This window comes from Rhinolophus sinicus, chromosome 4 (genome assembly GCF_057876585.1).
Source record: "Rhinolophus sinicus isolate RSI-liver-muscle chromosome 4, RSI-T2T, whole genome shotgun sequence".
Taxonomy (NCBI): Eukaryota; Metazoa; Chordata; class Mammalia; order Chiroptera; family Rhinolophidae; genus Rhinolophus; species Rhinolophus sinicus.
This window is the reverse complement of record NC_142504.1, coordinates 64,013,951-64,030,648: the sequence shown is the minus strand read 5'-3', so window position 1 is coordinate 64,030,648 and position 16,698 is coordinate 64,013,951. Positions and strand designations below refer to the sequence as shown.

At 36.0% G+C, this 16,698-nt stretch overlaps 1 protein-coding gene across 2 annotated transcripts in view; it reads right to left on the bottom strand.

Annotated features, from left to right (window-relative positions):
* The window catches only part of PTPN2 (protein tyrosine phosphatase non-receptor type 2), a 90,774-nt gene that overhangs the window by 73,744 nt on the left and 332 nt on the right, over window positions 1-16,698 (bottom strand). The window lies entirely within an intron of this gene.

Genomic DNA, 16,698 nt, shown 5'->3' with positions numbered 1-16,698 from the left:
ATTTTGCCCTAGACAATTAGATTTCCAAAACTTCACAAGTTTTAAAAACGATGTGATGAATATCCTTAAGTATGACCTTACATATACATTTCAAAGTATTTCTTGATAACCCTTTAAAAATGGAACTCTTGGATCATGAGCATATTTTGCAAGTATTTCTCAAGAAAGGTTAGGGGCGAGGCTTTGCCAGTTGGACTAAAGTCCTTTTTACTTTGTTCTCAAAAGTTGCCTTGTTTTTTTCTGCGGTGTTTACTCTTTCAGATGAACCTTAAATTTAAATCTTCTTTAGGCTAATTTTTTTTTCAATTACATGTCAATTTAGGGAGAACTGACATCTTTACTATACCAACTCTTCCATTTAAGTCTTCCTTGTTTTTTTTTTTTTTTAATTTAAGTAAACCTGACAGATTTCTTAAGTTTATTCTTAAGTATTGAAAAATTTTTGTTGCTATTTTGACTGATATGTGTATGTTTTTTTTTTCTCCTTTAACCAATTAGGATTAATCATAGTATTACAGTCTCTCATATTGACCATCTTTATATTCCCAGAATAAATTTGGGAACGGTCTTTTATATTAAATTTCTATATAATATCTGTTGATGATACATGAGAATCTTGGGACTGTAAGTCAAATTGAACTGCCCATTCGAAGGAGAAGGGGTGGTTTAAGTCATTTATTTCTGCCTTTCATTTGTATTCAATCAGTCCTTCTAAAGCTTTCATTTCACTGTTATTTTCCTAGCTTGAATGAAATGCTTAATTCATTACTTTTCTTGCTTTAAAAACTGGCCAAATCCTGTTTATAATACTGTCATCTCATTATTTTCTAGAGTGTCTCTAATGGCAGTATGTATTGATTTCTTCTTTCACCCAGAAGTGATTAATAAAGATTGCTGTTTTCTATACATTATGCTTCCTTATTTCCTTTTCCCGTTTTTATTTTTGCTGTATTAATTAATCAAGTTGTTTGTTTCCCCTTCTCTCTAGTAATAAATACAGTTTCTATTCTAATGAGGATTAGTCTTAAAATTTTGTAAAACCATGTTTGAACTTGTATTTTTTAACTAATGCAAAAAAGCACTATTTTTTATTAAATTTATATAAAATTATATAGGCAAATGTACAATTTTATAATATGCCATTTATATATTGCATTGTGTGTTCTCCACCCATAGTCAAATCTCCTTCCATCACCATATATTTGACATCCTTTACCTTCTTCTACCTCTACGCCTCCCCCCTTACCCTCTGGTAACCACTAAACTTGTCTGTGTGTATGAGTTTTTTATTGTCTTTTCATTTGTTACTTTCAGTTTCATATCCCACGAGTGAAATCATATGGCTCTTGACTTTTTCTGACTTATTCACTTTGTGTGATAATCTCAAGATCTATTCATGTTGGTGCCAATGGCAGTATTTCACCATTTCTTATGGCTGAGTAATATTCCATTGTATACATACCACATCATCTTTACCCAATCATCTATCAAAGAACACTTCAGTTGTTTCCATGTCTTGGACACCGTGAATAATGCTGCAATGAATATAAGGGTACATATATCTTTATGAATAAATGTTTTCAGATTTTTGGGGTAGATAACCAGAAGAGGGATTGCTGGATCATATGGTAATTCTATTCTTAATTTTTTTTTTTTATAAGTGCATTTTTTTTTTTTTAGATTTTATTGGGGAAGGGGAACAGGATCTTATTGGGGAACAGTGTGTATTTTTCCAGGATTTTTTCCAAGTTGTCTTTTCAATCTTAGTTGTGGAGGGTGCAGCTCAGCTCAAGGTGCCATGTTCAATCATTAGTTGCAGGGGGTGGTGCCCACCATCCCTTGCAGGAAATTGAACTGGCAACCTTGAGGTTGAGAGCCCAAGCTCCAACCAACTGAGCCATCCGGGAGGCAGCTTAGCTCAAGGTGCCGTGTTCAATCATTAGTTGCAGGGGGCGGAGCCCACCATCCCTTGCGGGACTCCAGGAGTTAAACCGGCAACCTTGTGGTTGAGAGCCCACTGGCCCATGTGGGAATCGAACCGGCAGCCTACCAGCAGACTTCGGAGTTAGGAGCACGGAGCTCCAATCACCTGAGCCACTGGGCTGGCCCCCTATTCTTAATTTTTTGAGGAGCCTCCATATTGTTTTACATAATACTGTACCAATTTACATTCCCACCAGCAGTGAATGAGGGTTCCTTTTTCTCCACAACCACTCCAACACTTGTTATTACTTGTCTTGTTGGTAATAGCCATTCTAACAGGTGTGAGGTGACACATCTCATTGTGGTTTTGATTTGCATTTCCCTAATAGCTAGTGAAGTTGAGTATTTTTTCATATATCTGTTGACCATTTGTATGTCTTCTTAGGAGAAGAGCCTGATCAGGTCCTCCGTCCATTTTTTAACTGGATTGTTGTTTTGTTGTTGTTGAGTTGTATGAGTTCTTTACATATCAGCCCCTTATCAGAGGCATTGTTTGCAAAACTCTTCTCCCACTCAGATGGTTGCCTCTGTTTTGTTAATGGTTTCTTTTGCTGTGCAGTAGCTTTTTAGTTTAATATAGTCCCTTTCATTTATTTTTGTTTTTACTTCCCTTACCTTTGAAGCCAAATTCATAAAATCCTCACTAAGACCAAGGTCCATAAGCTTATTACCGGTGTTTTCTTCTTTGCAATTAAGGTCTTATATTTAGGTCTTTGATCCATTTTGAGTTAATTTTGGTGCATAGGACAGGCAGCAGTCTAGTTTCTTTCTTTTGCACATGAAAAGCACCTATTAATATGGGAACTGTGCCAGATTTTACTTCCCTCTTCCTACAGCCCAACCCCCCATATTTTCTTAAAATAATCTAAAATTTGGATCCATATTTTCTTTTACATTTTCAATTATTTCAAAAATAGTTCTTAACATTTGCAGTAAGGTTCACAACCATGTAATTATTTAGCATTAACTCTACATTTTACTTGGCTTTATTGGCAAACCCACTTCCTATACCTATTCCATTTCTCTCATTACTTGGGTGACATGACTCCATTATCTTCAGGCATTCAATATTAGAGCAAATCTGATTTGTTCTTCTCTAAAGATCACTATTGTTTCTGCAGTGTAGTGTTTTGTCTTTATCTTGAGTACTTAGAAAATTCACGGATAGATCTTGAGATTATTATGCTAAGTGAAATAAATCAGAAAAGTACAGAACCATATGATTTCACTGATATGTGGTATATAAAACTGAAAACAACAAAATAACAAGACAAACAAATGAGTGAACAAAAACACATAGATACAGACAATAGTTTAGTGGTTACCAGAGGGTAAGGGGGGAGGAGGGTGGTAGATGAGGGTAAGAGGTATCAAATATATGGTGATGGAAAGAGAACTGACTCTGGGTGGTGAACACACAATGGGATATATAGATGATGTATTGCAGAGTTATGCACCTGAAACCTATGTAACTTTACACAGTTGTCACTCCAATGAACTTTAATTAAAAAAAAAAAAGTAATATATTTCATAGGGTTGTTGTGAAGATATGATAAACTATGTTAAAACTCTTGATAAACTGTAAAATTATAAAAAAACAAAAAAGAAAATTCATCAGTGTTCCATGCTTTATAAATACATTCTTAGTCCCCTACGTTCCCTTTGATCTTGAACTTCAAGACTTTCTTTAGGTCAGAGATAGTCTTCCACTAGTTCATCTCAGTTTCCTGTTCTTCCAGGAACTCTTATCACAGAGATTTGAGACTGTCATGTGGTTTAAATACTCTTCATAAAATTATTAAAATATTTTTCCTGAATTCTGAGTTTTCTCAAGCTAACTTGGTATTCTGCAATATCTATTTTGATAGTGAGTCCTAAATCTTTTAACAATTACGTTTTATAGCTTTCAGAACTCTTCAAGTTCTTAATTCTCAGTTGATTTTTATATCCTGCTCTTACCATTTTAGGAATCTGGATTCCAGTATTCTCTATTTCTCGTACTACTACAGAGGATGCCAAAAAAATGTATACACATTTTAAGAAAAACTGTATTAAAATTGTAATACTCAATATATACCGATAACAAAGATGAGTACAAGTCATGTTTGACTTCAGCAACAAGAGGTGCTCAAAGTGGTTACCATCAGCATCCAGACACTTCTGATCACGGCGAACTACTGTTTGAGCAACATTGACCAAAGTAGCCACTTGTATACATTTTTTTGGCACCCTCAGTATTTCACAAGCTATAAATGATCCAATTAGTCTCATTTTTTGTAGTGATGAGTTTTTCATGTGTCTAATATTTGTTTGTTCTTCTTTCCAGAAAGAAAATACAGGCATCAGCCCTTACCCAAGCTTTTGTAGATGCTCACACTGTTTACTACCAAAATCTCCTAAACCTCAAATATGCAGGTTAGGACCCTTCTCTGATGTTAAATAATAATGCAGATTTTTTTATCACTGTGTTTCAGTCATTTCAATGATAAATAAAACAAAAAAGGTTCTACTGCATGGGATTAAGGACCTGAAAAATTAAATCTATTTCTCATTTTCCATAACTATTCTTACTATAGCTTTTACACCTATGTGTACAATTGTCTGATGACTTTCTTTTTAAAATCAGACCTCTGACTTTTCCTTGAGACTCAAGGAGCCAGTATAATAAGTGCCATAAAAAAAGTATGCTCACATTTAAAGTGAACACAGGAAGAGGACTTATTTTCGCCTAAGGGAGTGAAGAGCACAGTTCATGAATAGACCTGAAGAATGAACAAGAAGGAGTATGCCATATAAACAAGTAGGAAAAGATGGATCCAAGCAGCTTGTACAAAGTCACAAATATGTGAAAGTACATAAAAAATGAATGAAAGAACGAATAACTGATGTCTTGCAAGAAGTATAAGCAACACAAGACTTGTGGTCCATGAGAGGGAAATGCAAGAAATGAGGATGAACAGGTACAGAGAGGTCAGATTACGCAGGCACTATTCATGCTTGATTTACCTAACACACATATAGGAATTCTCCAAATTACAAAAATAGCATTATAAATGGGGGGACAAGGGGAGGAAGGATGGATTATTCAACAATATGATAAAAGCACACAGTTATTGAGGGAAAAAATTAATTGGTCATGGACAAGACAAGGATAGATTCCCACTTTACCAGTTCTATTTAACACAGTACTGGAAGTTCTAGCCAGAGCAATTAGGCAAAAAAATAGGCATCCAAATTGGAAAGGAAGTTGTTCAACTATCTCTATTCACAAATTACATGACCTTATATGTAGGAAAACTATAAAGAATCCATACACAAAAACTGTTAGAGCTAGTAAATAAATCCAGCAAAGTTGCAAAACAAAGAAATTAACACGCAAAAATCAGTTGTATTTCCATACACTAGCAATGAACAATCCAAAAGAGGAAATTAAGAAAACAATCCCATTTATAATAAAATCAAAAAGAATAAAATACTTAAGGATAAACTTAACCAAGGTGAAAGAATTGTACACTGAAAACTACAAAATACTGCTGAAAGAAATTAAAGACAACCTAAATAAACAGAAAGATATCTTGTGTTCATGAATTGAAAGACTTAATATTAAGATGACAAAATCACCCAAGGCTATATACTGATTCAATGTAATCCCTATCAAAATTCCAGTAAAAATTTTGGATGAAATGAAAATCTCATCCTGAAATTCATATACAATTTCAAGGGACCTTGAATAGTCAAAACACTCTCAAAAAATAATTAACAAAGTTGGAAGACTCACTCTTCCCGATTATAAAACTTACTAAAAAGCTACAGTAATCAAATCAGTGTGGTATGGCATAAAGACATACAGATCAATGGAATATCACAACGTTCAGAAATAAACCCTTAGATCTACATTCAACTTATTTTTGACAGGGGGGCCAAGGTCATTCAATGTGGAAACGGCAGTCTTTTCAACAGTGTTGGGAAAACTGGATATCTACATGCAAAATAACAAAGTTGGACCTTTACCATAAAGCAAAGTTGGACCTTTACCATATATCATATACAAAAATTAACTGAAAATGGATCAAAGACCTAAATGTAAGAGTTAAAACTATAACAGTCTTACAAGAAAACATAGGGATTGCAAATCTTCATGATCTTGGATTTGGCAATGGTTTGTTAAATTATGACACCAAAAGCACAGGTGGCAAAAAAAATAAATTAGACTTCATCAAAATTAAAAACTGTGCATCAAAAGACACTATACAGTGAAAAGAAAAACCACAAATTGGAAAAAAATTGGCATATCATATATATGACAAAGGATTAATAACCAGAATATATAAATAACTCCTACAATTCAACAATGAAAGGACAAAAACAATAAAAAATTAGGCAAGACACTTATCAGAATGGCCAAAATCCAGAACACTGATAACACCAAATGCTGGTGAGGATGTGGAGCAACAGCAACTCTCATTCATTGCTGATGGGAATGAAAAATGGTATAGCCACTTTGGAAGACAATTTGAGTTTCTTACAAAACTAAAAATATCTTACCATGTGATCCAGCAATCACACTCTTTGGTATTTACCCAAAGGAGTTGAAAACTTATGTCCACACAAAAACGTGCACCCAGATATTTATAGCAGCTTTATTCATAATTGCCAAAACTTGAAAGCAACCAAGATATCTATCCCTCAGCAGGTGAATGGATCAACTGTGGTACATCTAGACAATGAAATACTTATTCAGTACCAAAAAGAAATGAGCTATCAAGCCATGAAAAGACATGAAGGACTGTTAAATGCATATTACTAAGTAAAAGAAGCCAACCTAAAAAAGCTACATACTATACAACATTCTGGAAAAGGCAAATCTATGGAGACAGTATAAAGATCAGTGGTTGCCACAGATTGAGGGATGGGAGGGAAGAATGAAAAGGCGGACCACAGAGGATTTTTTGGGCAGTGAAACAAATTACTCTGTATGGTGCCGTAATTATGAATATACGTACATTTGTCCAAACCCATAGAATGTATGCCACCAAGAGTCAACCACAAGGTAAACTATGGACTTTAGGTGATTATGCTGTGTCAGTGTATGAGTAGGTTCGTAAATTTTAATAAATGTACCACTCTGGTGGGGGTTTTTAATAATGGGGGAGGCTATGCACGTGTGGGGGTACACAGGAAATCTCTGTATCTTCCCTTCAATTTTGCCGTGAACCTACAACTGTACTAAAAAAAAGTCTCAATAAAAACAAAAAAAGGCAAAGGACTTGAATAGACATTTCTCCAAAGATACACAAATGGTCAATAAGCAGAAGAAAAAGATACTCAACATCCTTAATAATAGGGAAATGCAAATCTAAATCACAATGAGGTACCACTTCACACCTACTGGCATGACTATAATTTTTTTTAAATGGAAAATAACAAGTGTTAGTGAGCATGTGAAGAAATCAGAATCCTAGAACATTGCTGGTGGGAATGTAAAATGCTGCAGCCACTCTAGAAAACAATTTAGTAGTTCCTCAAAAAGCTAAACATAGTATCACATTATCCAGCCATTCCACTTCTAGGTCCAAATCCAAAAGAATTAAAATCAGGGGCTCCAATGGATATTTGCATACCAATGTTCACAGCAGCATTTTCCACAATAGTGAAAAGGGAAAAATAACCCAAGTGTCCATTAATAGGTGAATAGATAAAACAACATGTGATATATACATACAAAAAAATATTAGCCATAAAAAAAATTAAGCTGATATAGGCTACAACATGTGTCAACCTTAACAACAATATACAAGTGAAATAAGCCAGACACAAAGGGACAAATAGTGTATGATTCCACTTGTATGAGGTACCTAGAATAGGCAAAATCTTTAGAGACGTAAAGTAGAGTAGAGGAAACCAGGGGCTGGGGGAGGGAGTTATTGCTTAATGGGTACAGAATTTCTGTTTGGGGTGCTGAAAGGGTTTTGGAAATAGTGGTGATAGTTGCACAACACTGCAAATGGAATCAATGATATTGAATTGTACACTTAAAAATGGTTAAAATGTCAAGCTTTGCTATATATATCACAAAAATCATTTAATTGGATGTCTATCTCATTCCTTATACCAAAATAAAAGTCCTAGTTGAGCAATGATTTTAACATTAAAGAAATGAAACCATAATGCTGTATAAAGAAAACATTGAGAAAAATTTTTGTAATCATAGACTAGAGAAGGACTTTCTAAGCCATGGCACAAAAAAATAAGAAAAGACTGATTAATTTGACTTCATAAAAATTTAAATTTTCTACATAAAATATACCATAAATATCCCGTTGCAGAGTAGCGCAGTGGAAGAGTGCTGGGCCCATAACACAGAGATTGATAGAAAATACCATAAATAAGGTCAAAAGATAATCAATAAATTGAAAAAATATTTGCAATACACAAGAAAGGCTTAACATCCATAATATGTAAAGAGCTCCTCCTACATACCAATAAAGAAAAAAACAAATGGCTTTTAAAAATAAGAGAAGTTGTTCAACTTCATTCATAATGAAAGAATTACAAAGTTATTACAGTAAGACTATTTTTCACCTTTCAGACAAAGATCAAAAGTTTGATAATATAACTGGGTTGGTGAAGGTATAGGGAAACAGGCACTTACACTATTGGTGGACGTGTACACTGACACAACTTCTTTGTAAGGTTATTCATTACAGCATTGTTTATATAGCTAAGGACTAGAAATAACCTACATATCATTACAGATGAATGATTAAATAACGAACACTATATAACTGTTAATACGAACACATGAGATCTATATGGAAGGATTTCCAATATAGTACCGTGTTTCCCCGAAAATAAGAAGACCTAGCCAGACCATCAGCTCTATTGCGTCTTTTGGAGCAAAAATTAATATAAGACCTGGTCTTACATTATATAAGACCCGGTTATATTATATTATATTATACCTGGTCTTATATTAAAATTCGGTACATGTTGAATATATTATGAGATGGAATATGTATTGGGTTTCTCTAATTTCCAGCATATTAAACACAGAAAATACTAATATAAATTAAAAATAAATTCTCAGTGCACATAGTACAATAGAATATAATTTTACTTAAAACAAAAAGTTGAAGTCCAAGTTCCAAGTATACTTTCCAATTCCCAAAATTATGATATGGTTTCTAACTTTTATTCCCGTAGATTATCTAGAGCCAGTCCACACTGTGATTTTTAAATGATGGAAGTTGTTAAGGTTTAGAATTGAAGAGAGATAAAATATAAACCTACAGGCACAAAATTTGAAATGCAGATACAAAAATGTAAAATAATATTTATTGTAAAAGGGAATGGTTGATTTTTGACAGAGGTGCCAAGATAATTCAGTAAGGAAAGGATAATTTTTTAATAATCATGCTGGGAAAACAGTATCAAAATGCAAAAAACCAATGAACTTTGACCCTTACCACACAACATACATAAAAAGTAACTCAAAATAGATAATAGAGCTAAAGAACTAAAAACTATACGACTTCTGTAAGAAAAACCTAGGAGAAAGTCATCTGGACCATGGGTTGAGCAAAAAGCAAATAGGCAGGTGGGGGACAATTTATATATGGATCAAGTATCTCTGGAAAGATACACAAGAAACTGGTTATAGTGATGGCCTATAGAAATAAAGACACTAGGGAGAACGGGGGCAGTAACTTATTTCCTACTACATACCCTTCTGCACTGTTTTAAGTTTTGCTATGTTCATGTAATTCTAACCAATTTATTTATTTCTTAAAACACAGACTCTACATACTAAGAGCTCATTCAAGATTAGTTATTTAATTCTTGTTAAACTCTCTTCCTGAAAGATGAGAGCTTCTCAAAGAGAAGTGTGATGCACAGAACTTACCGCACCAGGAATTTTATCTCCCCAACCTGCGATAGGCATTTTAAGGGCTACAACCAAGACTAAACACACTAAAATAACGTTCTTTGAAGTATGCCAAATATTGTGGAAGTATGCCTTCCACAATCTTTGTACAGAGTATATGCATAAACATTTGACTAATAAAAGAAAGCAAATGCTTAACAATCATATAATTCAGTATTCACTTAGGGACATTACATTTAAAATAAGAAATTTAGGTTATGTTCTCCCATAAGTAGAAAATCTATCAATGCTTATCTTAAAGATTATCTTAAAGATTAGCAGGGATTATCTTAAAGCCCTGCTTTTTTCTTGTAAGATTAAGATTACTCTTTTCCAATTTCCTAATTCTTATTTGCTGCTCCATCACAACAGTTAAAGGTAGAATATTCCATAGTACAAGGATATAAAGTTTTCTGTAGACTACATAGAACAAAGCTATGTACCAAGTGCAAAAGTATTATTTGATATTATATAACAAAATATTATAAAATAACCATTTCACCCTGACAATGATGGAAATTAAGTTACAGTAATAGAGATTAATGGAATTCCTACTACAGTAATAGATTTAAAGAATAAAATCTTTAAGATTTGAAATGAGAACCTATGTTTTATAAGTTCACTGGTTAAAACATAAATCAGTGCAGAAACAATTCCGACTGTCAAGGAGTGATTGCAATTTTCTAAAGTTATCCCAGCATACCAGCCCTTGACTAGGAACAGAGGGGTGCACACTCTAGGAGCCATACAACCTTACTCCAACCCACCTAAAGAATTCCTAGAAGCACTTAATAATAAATTGTTAAGAGGAACTGATAGCTTTCATAGCATAAAACTGTTTAAACATAGTGAAAGAAACAAAATAATTCAGTATAACATTTTCTTCAGAGGAATGAAAGCGGTTTGAATCAAAGTTACAAATGATAAGTTACGTGACCAAATAAAACTGATAGAACAAAGAGCACATTAAATCAGCCATTCTGGATTGTGAAAGGAATAAGAGCACATTAAAACAATCAAACAAACAAACATCAAACTACTACATTGAAAAAGATACCAGAAGTCCATTGATAAAAACCATCGAATCTTAAATCAGTTTCTTGACCAGGATTTCTTTCCTGGAGGTCATCAACCCCAACCACTTAGGGGACCTATGAAATCCCTGAAATGACAAAACCACTAAATTTTGGAGGATTTTGTGTATGTGGACATTTCTCGCTTTCACAGTTTCATCTTAAGTGTCAAAAGGTGTCTATGATTTTAAAAACAAAGATTTCACTGTTAAGTCAAAACAGCTTCCTGACCCATTGCTACTACTCTCCCATAAATAGAACATTAACTACATTAAATACATCTAAAATATCACTACATTCATTTTTAATAGCTATTTCAGACAACTACCTAGCAAGGTAGAACATTCCAATTAAGAACATAACAGAAAAGTTTATATTCTACTAAGAACAGTAAAGTCAGAATTTATAGTCTTTAAAATTAACCTGCTGACTGTCTCTCTTCCTGTTACCAGCTGCTGTTTTAAAATTTTATATACTAAACTGACTTAGCATACGGCTACTCACCATTATCCAAAGTAATGGAGAGTGTTACCAAAAGTTCTAATTCACTAGTTGGTTTAACTATTCTCTGCCCCTAAGAGCTTTCCAACAAGAAATAATGACTTTAATGAAGCACTAAGTGGAATTACCACAGGAAACAGAGAACATAGAGAATCTAGATAATTTCCAGGGCAAAATAATGTGTGCTTATTTCAGAAAGTGAAAAACATGCTTGTTAATTTTAATTTTGTCTTTCTGTATCTTATTTGTCCATATTTCTAGTTTGCTCTCTGGAAGAGTGTGAGCAGCGTAAGAGAACAAAGAGATCAGGCAAGACCACAGAACAGCAGGAGACTGCAAGGGCTATAATATTTCTCCAACTGGGAATAAGGAATTCTGTGAATAGCAGTGATGTGGGAGAAGCCATAAAAAAAGGTTGTTGGACATTCTGGTTAAAATCAAGATATTGAAGATACTGAACAAGAGGCAAGCCAGACAGGCTAATGGACAAATGCAACTATCTGGATTTTCATTATAGATATCAGTAACCTACAGAACATATGTCAAAGGCAAAACACAGTGTAATTTCTAGTTATATATACTCTACTGGGGCACCATTTCCAAGCCTCCTTTCCCTTAAAGCAATGGTCCTTACCTTTTGAAGAGTCACAGAGATCTATTTAGTAAGAATCTGACAAAAAAGCTATGGAAACACCTAGAAACTAAATACCCAGGTACGTGTACACACACATATAATTTAGCATAGTTTCAGGAGACTTGGAAATCCCTTTCCAGCCTGACCCATCGATCCCAGACACTGTTTTAAAGGTCTCCTCCAGTCCCAAAATGATCCCTTACCTATTATAACACATTCCATTCACTCCTTGCCATCAAAAATTTAAATGATTCCCTTAGTGCCATTAATCTCAAGTAGCTCATAAGAAGATAGAAATGTAGACAGTCACATTGGCGAATTAGTACAATGCTAACATGAGAATCACAAGGGCTAGATTTGGGTCCCAGCTGTGTCATTAATGGATATGGCACTCTTACATAAGTCATAACCTCATGTTGGACAGGCATCTCCTCAACTGTGAATGAGGGGCTTGGAATAAAGCAAGGCGCTGACATTTAAAAGCGGAGAGGTATTCTACTGTTTAATGAATACTTACTGGCATCTAACATGCCTCAGGACTACAGGCAGATGGTGGGGAAACAAAGAAAAATGAAGTAACACTTAAGGAGTTAGACAAGTAGACAGTAATAAATCAATGTGATTAACTCTAATAAAGGAATATAGAGAGCTCAGGAATCAGAGAAGGAAGAGTATATAATTTTGCTCAGGTAGACTGCAGTTAGTCTTGAAGATGTTTCCCAGATAGATAAGGTATGCACAGAATATATCCAACATAAACAGACTCCAAGGTCTGAGAAAGCAGGCGATTTTCAAGGAAAGCCAAGGTGTGATACAAGAAACTGTGCAACCATGTAAAAGCACTGAGCACTAAGATTAAACAATAGTAGGAGAATATGTAGTAGACACTGGAAGGGAAGTGTTTTAGAATAAGACAGCTTTGATTTACCCTGCCTAACTGGCTGACCACAGTAAGTACTAGAAGAATAGTTTGTTAACTTCTATAAAGTAGCTGACTCACAAATGGTAAACATTGATCTTACGCTCACAATATTTGAACTACAAATTTCTAATAAAGAAAAATGAGCAGTCAGTTAAGAGTTCCATGGTTTCAAAACTCTGATTAATCAACCAAATTCTTTCTGTGCCACCACGTACTAGAAACATTATTCCATGACTTAGTTTTTTGCCATTTCCCTACAGTTTCCAGACAGGCTTACAAAACTCCATTCCTTTTCTATGCCCTTCTCATGCCCCAGCCTGATTCAGACAGCAATCAGTAGTGACCAAAGGAAAGGCAAAAAAGTAATCATGAACATTCTGCAAAAAGCCAAAATTAACGTCAGATGACATTAATAATATTAGTCAGTCCAACCAAATTGGACTTTTACAGCAATCTCACTTCTGCCAATTGTGCCCTTTCGAGGCCAATTCTTCCACCTGTGTTCTCTTGCTCCCACCAGTGCCTGCTTTCTGATGTTTCTGGCTCCAACAATCATCCCTCCTACTTCTTCACGCTCCAATCTCTCTTTATGCTTATCCACCCTCCCCAATCATGTAAACGTATCAAGTCGCCATTCTTTGGTAAGAAGTCATTATTCAACAAATATTTATCAAGTGCCGACTAGGTGCCTGATTTTGTGAAAGGTATTGGCACTGCCTGCCTGAAGCTCTGATGAGGTCGTGGAGAAGATAAACCTCAAAATGATCAACGGTTTTGCTCAATCCTAATAATTCATTCCTAAGAAACCTCCCATTATCAAAAGTTATGTTGTTATAAAAGCAACTGTTTAAGGAAGGTAAAAAGAAGTAAGGGGCCAGAGTTTCAGACTCAAACTAATAAATTCATTTTCCTGCAAGCCTTTCAATAAAATGAAAAGTTGTCATACCACTAAGCAAGTCCAGCTTTTAGTTACATTTAGTTTTTGCTCGTGTAAAGCCTTTCTTTTTCTAGTCCAGTTAGCACTGTCAAAAAAGCACAACTCTCCTCAAACATTATCGTAAATATCACCCACTGTTGTGCTATACAAAGCAGAAAGCCCACTTAAACACTTTTCCCCTACTCAAGCAAAAGTAGTTTGCGAAACGCAAATTGTGTTCCCTAAATAAAATCTGCTGCTACATTAGACTCAATGCACTGCTACGAAAGGGGAAGTCATGGGATGCTACATAAATATATGGGGGGAGACGTCATACTCTGTATGGGAGCGTCAGGAAGGCATCCCCTAAGGAAGTGAGACTTCAGGGATGAGTAGGAGGCAGTTAAGCAAAAGGGGGAAAGTTGTGATAATGCAGAGAATTACCTTTATAAAGGCCTAAGGGAAGAACAGACATGCACATGTAAAGGAACAGAACCTAGTGGAAAAGAGAGAAGAAAGAAATACAGGAAGGCAGGACCTGTGGTGTTGTGAGTCATAGGAGATGTTTAAAACTTACATTACCAGCAATGGGAAAGTAGAGAAGTCACATAGTCATGCTTCATTTTAGCTACCTTTCCCCACTCAATCCCATCAAGTTGGGAGTCTTAGAAGAGCAGCGTACACTTGCTTCACCAGAACTCCCAGTGCACCCCTTTGGGGAAAATAAAGCACCCTGTGCTTAACACTAGCTATTGCACTTACTACATTTACACTTTCATCTGTTTACCAATTTACTACTCCCCACTAGGCTGTATCCTTGAGAACAGGAACTCAGTCTAACACTGGCACATAACAGATGCATTATGAGTGAATGAATGAATTGCAATGAAGACCTCAAGAGAACAAGTCCTAGAATGTGAGGTCCTAAAGAACAGGAACTTTGTCACTAACGTTCTCTGCTGAATGTCTAAGACCCAGAGCAGGTGCTAGCACTCCATGGGTGCTCAGCATGTATTGGTAGAATGGCTATATGGATACTCTCAAGTCAAAAGAAAACACTCTTAAACTTTCTAAGTTTTCTTTCCATTACTAACTTTCTTGGTTTGTGACCTACTTTTACTGTAACACTAATGTGCATTGCATGATCTCCCCTGACCTGACCAAACTAATACTCTTGTTCTTCCATTAAGAAGAAAATAATAAGAGCATTGACCAATCCTCTAAAGGATTCCTAGGCAGGAGTCCATGGAAGGGTTTTCTGAACTCCCTGAAACTAAATATGAAATTTTCAGTATATGTAAGTGCATTTTTTTTTATGAGAAAGATTATAGTTTTCACTGAATTTTCAAGGATACTATCCCCCCCAACACACACACACACACACACACACAATCAAACCGCTTAACCAAAATGTTAAGATGAATTAACTGGCAGCATTCACCTTTCTCTTCTCAAATTATGTATTTTGTACATATGACTAACAACTTGGACAGTAGCCTCTACTAAGAAAAAAAAACAAAAAAAACTGGAAAAGTCACAGCTGGCAGGCTCTCACATAGATTCCTACTAGAACTTCCAGTTCAAATTTTCTATAATTTGAAAAGTCCTTACCAGCATTCTTTAAAGTTAGTTCCCTAGTCTAACATACTCTGTACCCCTGTGAACCAGGGTATTTACTACCGGCTAATGGGTTCAAGAGGAAAATGTTACATTCTGAACATAGTGACAAAAAAAACTTTTTTACTGTCATCTAATTAAATGGCATGGGGGAAAACCCAGGCCCATCGAGATTTACAGGAAAGCCTTTATTTTTCCTTCTTTTCCTGTACAGTGAAGCGAACAGCAGGAGCAGCATTTAACTCACAGCCACTCAATTCAATCTTGGGAATAATAAGCTAATAATTAAACAGTAGGGAACAGGCAATTAAGTCATTTTAAAAGAGATAAAATCAAATTGTTTGAATTAAAAGGTTCTCTAGTTGAGCTAAAGAAGCTAGTCACAAGAGTTCAACTATGAGTCCATTTACATGAGTTCGAGAACAAGGCAAGTTTATTCTATGGTGATAAAAAACTAGGACCGTGGTGGCCTATAGGATGGAGAGGGGGGATGACAGCACCTTCTGGGGTGACAAAGGTTATTTTGATTTAGGTGGTGCTTGTTCCTGGGACCTCTTTGTGGAAGACAACCCACACGCTGAGACACTGGGCTCTGAAATAATTAACAGTGTTGATCCGCCAAGAGCTCTCGTCAGCACTACGGTTTAGGCACTACCATTTCGAGGGGCCCAGGTACCACCCACAACAACCAAGGCAAGAGCTGGCAGCACCTTCGGAAATGGGTGTCACGGCAGGCTCGGCCACAAAACACCTAGCCTGCTAAAAAAAGTGTCCGCGGGCAAAGACAGGCACAGGGGCGGGAAAGCGACCGCGAGGCGGCAGTTGCCCGGCTCTGCGAGACCCCAATGCCTCACCGCCCCCGCCCCTCTCCACGGTCCCCTGCGATTTCACCACTTCCCGCGGTCACCCAGATCGCCTGCGGGCCTCACCGATCCCCTCACCCACCCGCCTTTTGGCCACTCGAGTTCCCCGCCCCCATGCCCGCAGACAGAGAAACAGAACTATGCCCGCCACAAGGCGCCGCTGTTAGCGCCACATTCCAGAGCTAACACTGCGCTTGCGCTGAAGATGGGCGCCCCCCCCCTTCCCACACCCTGAACCCCCCCATCTAAAGTCTTTTTTTCAAAA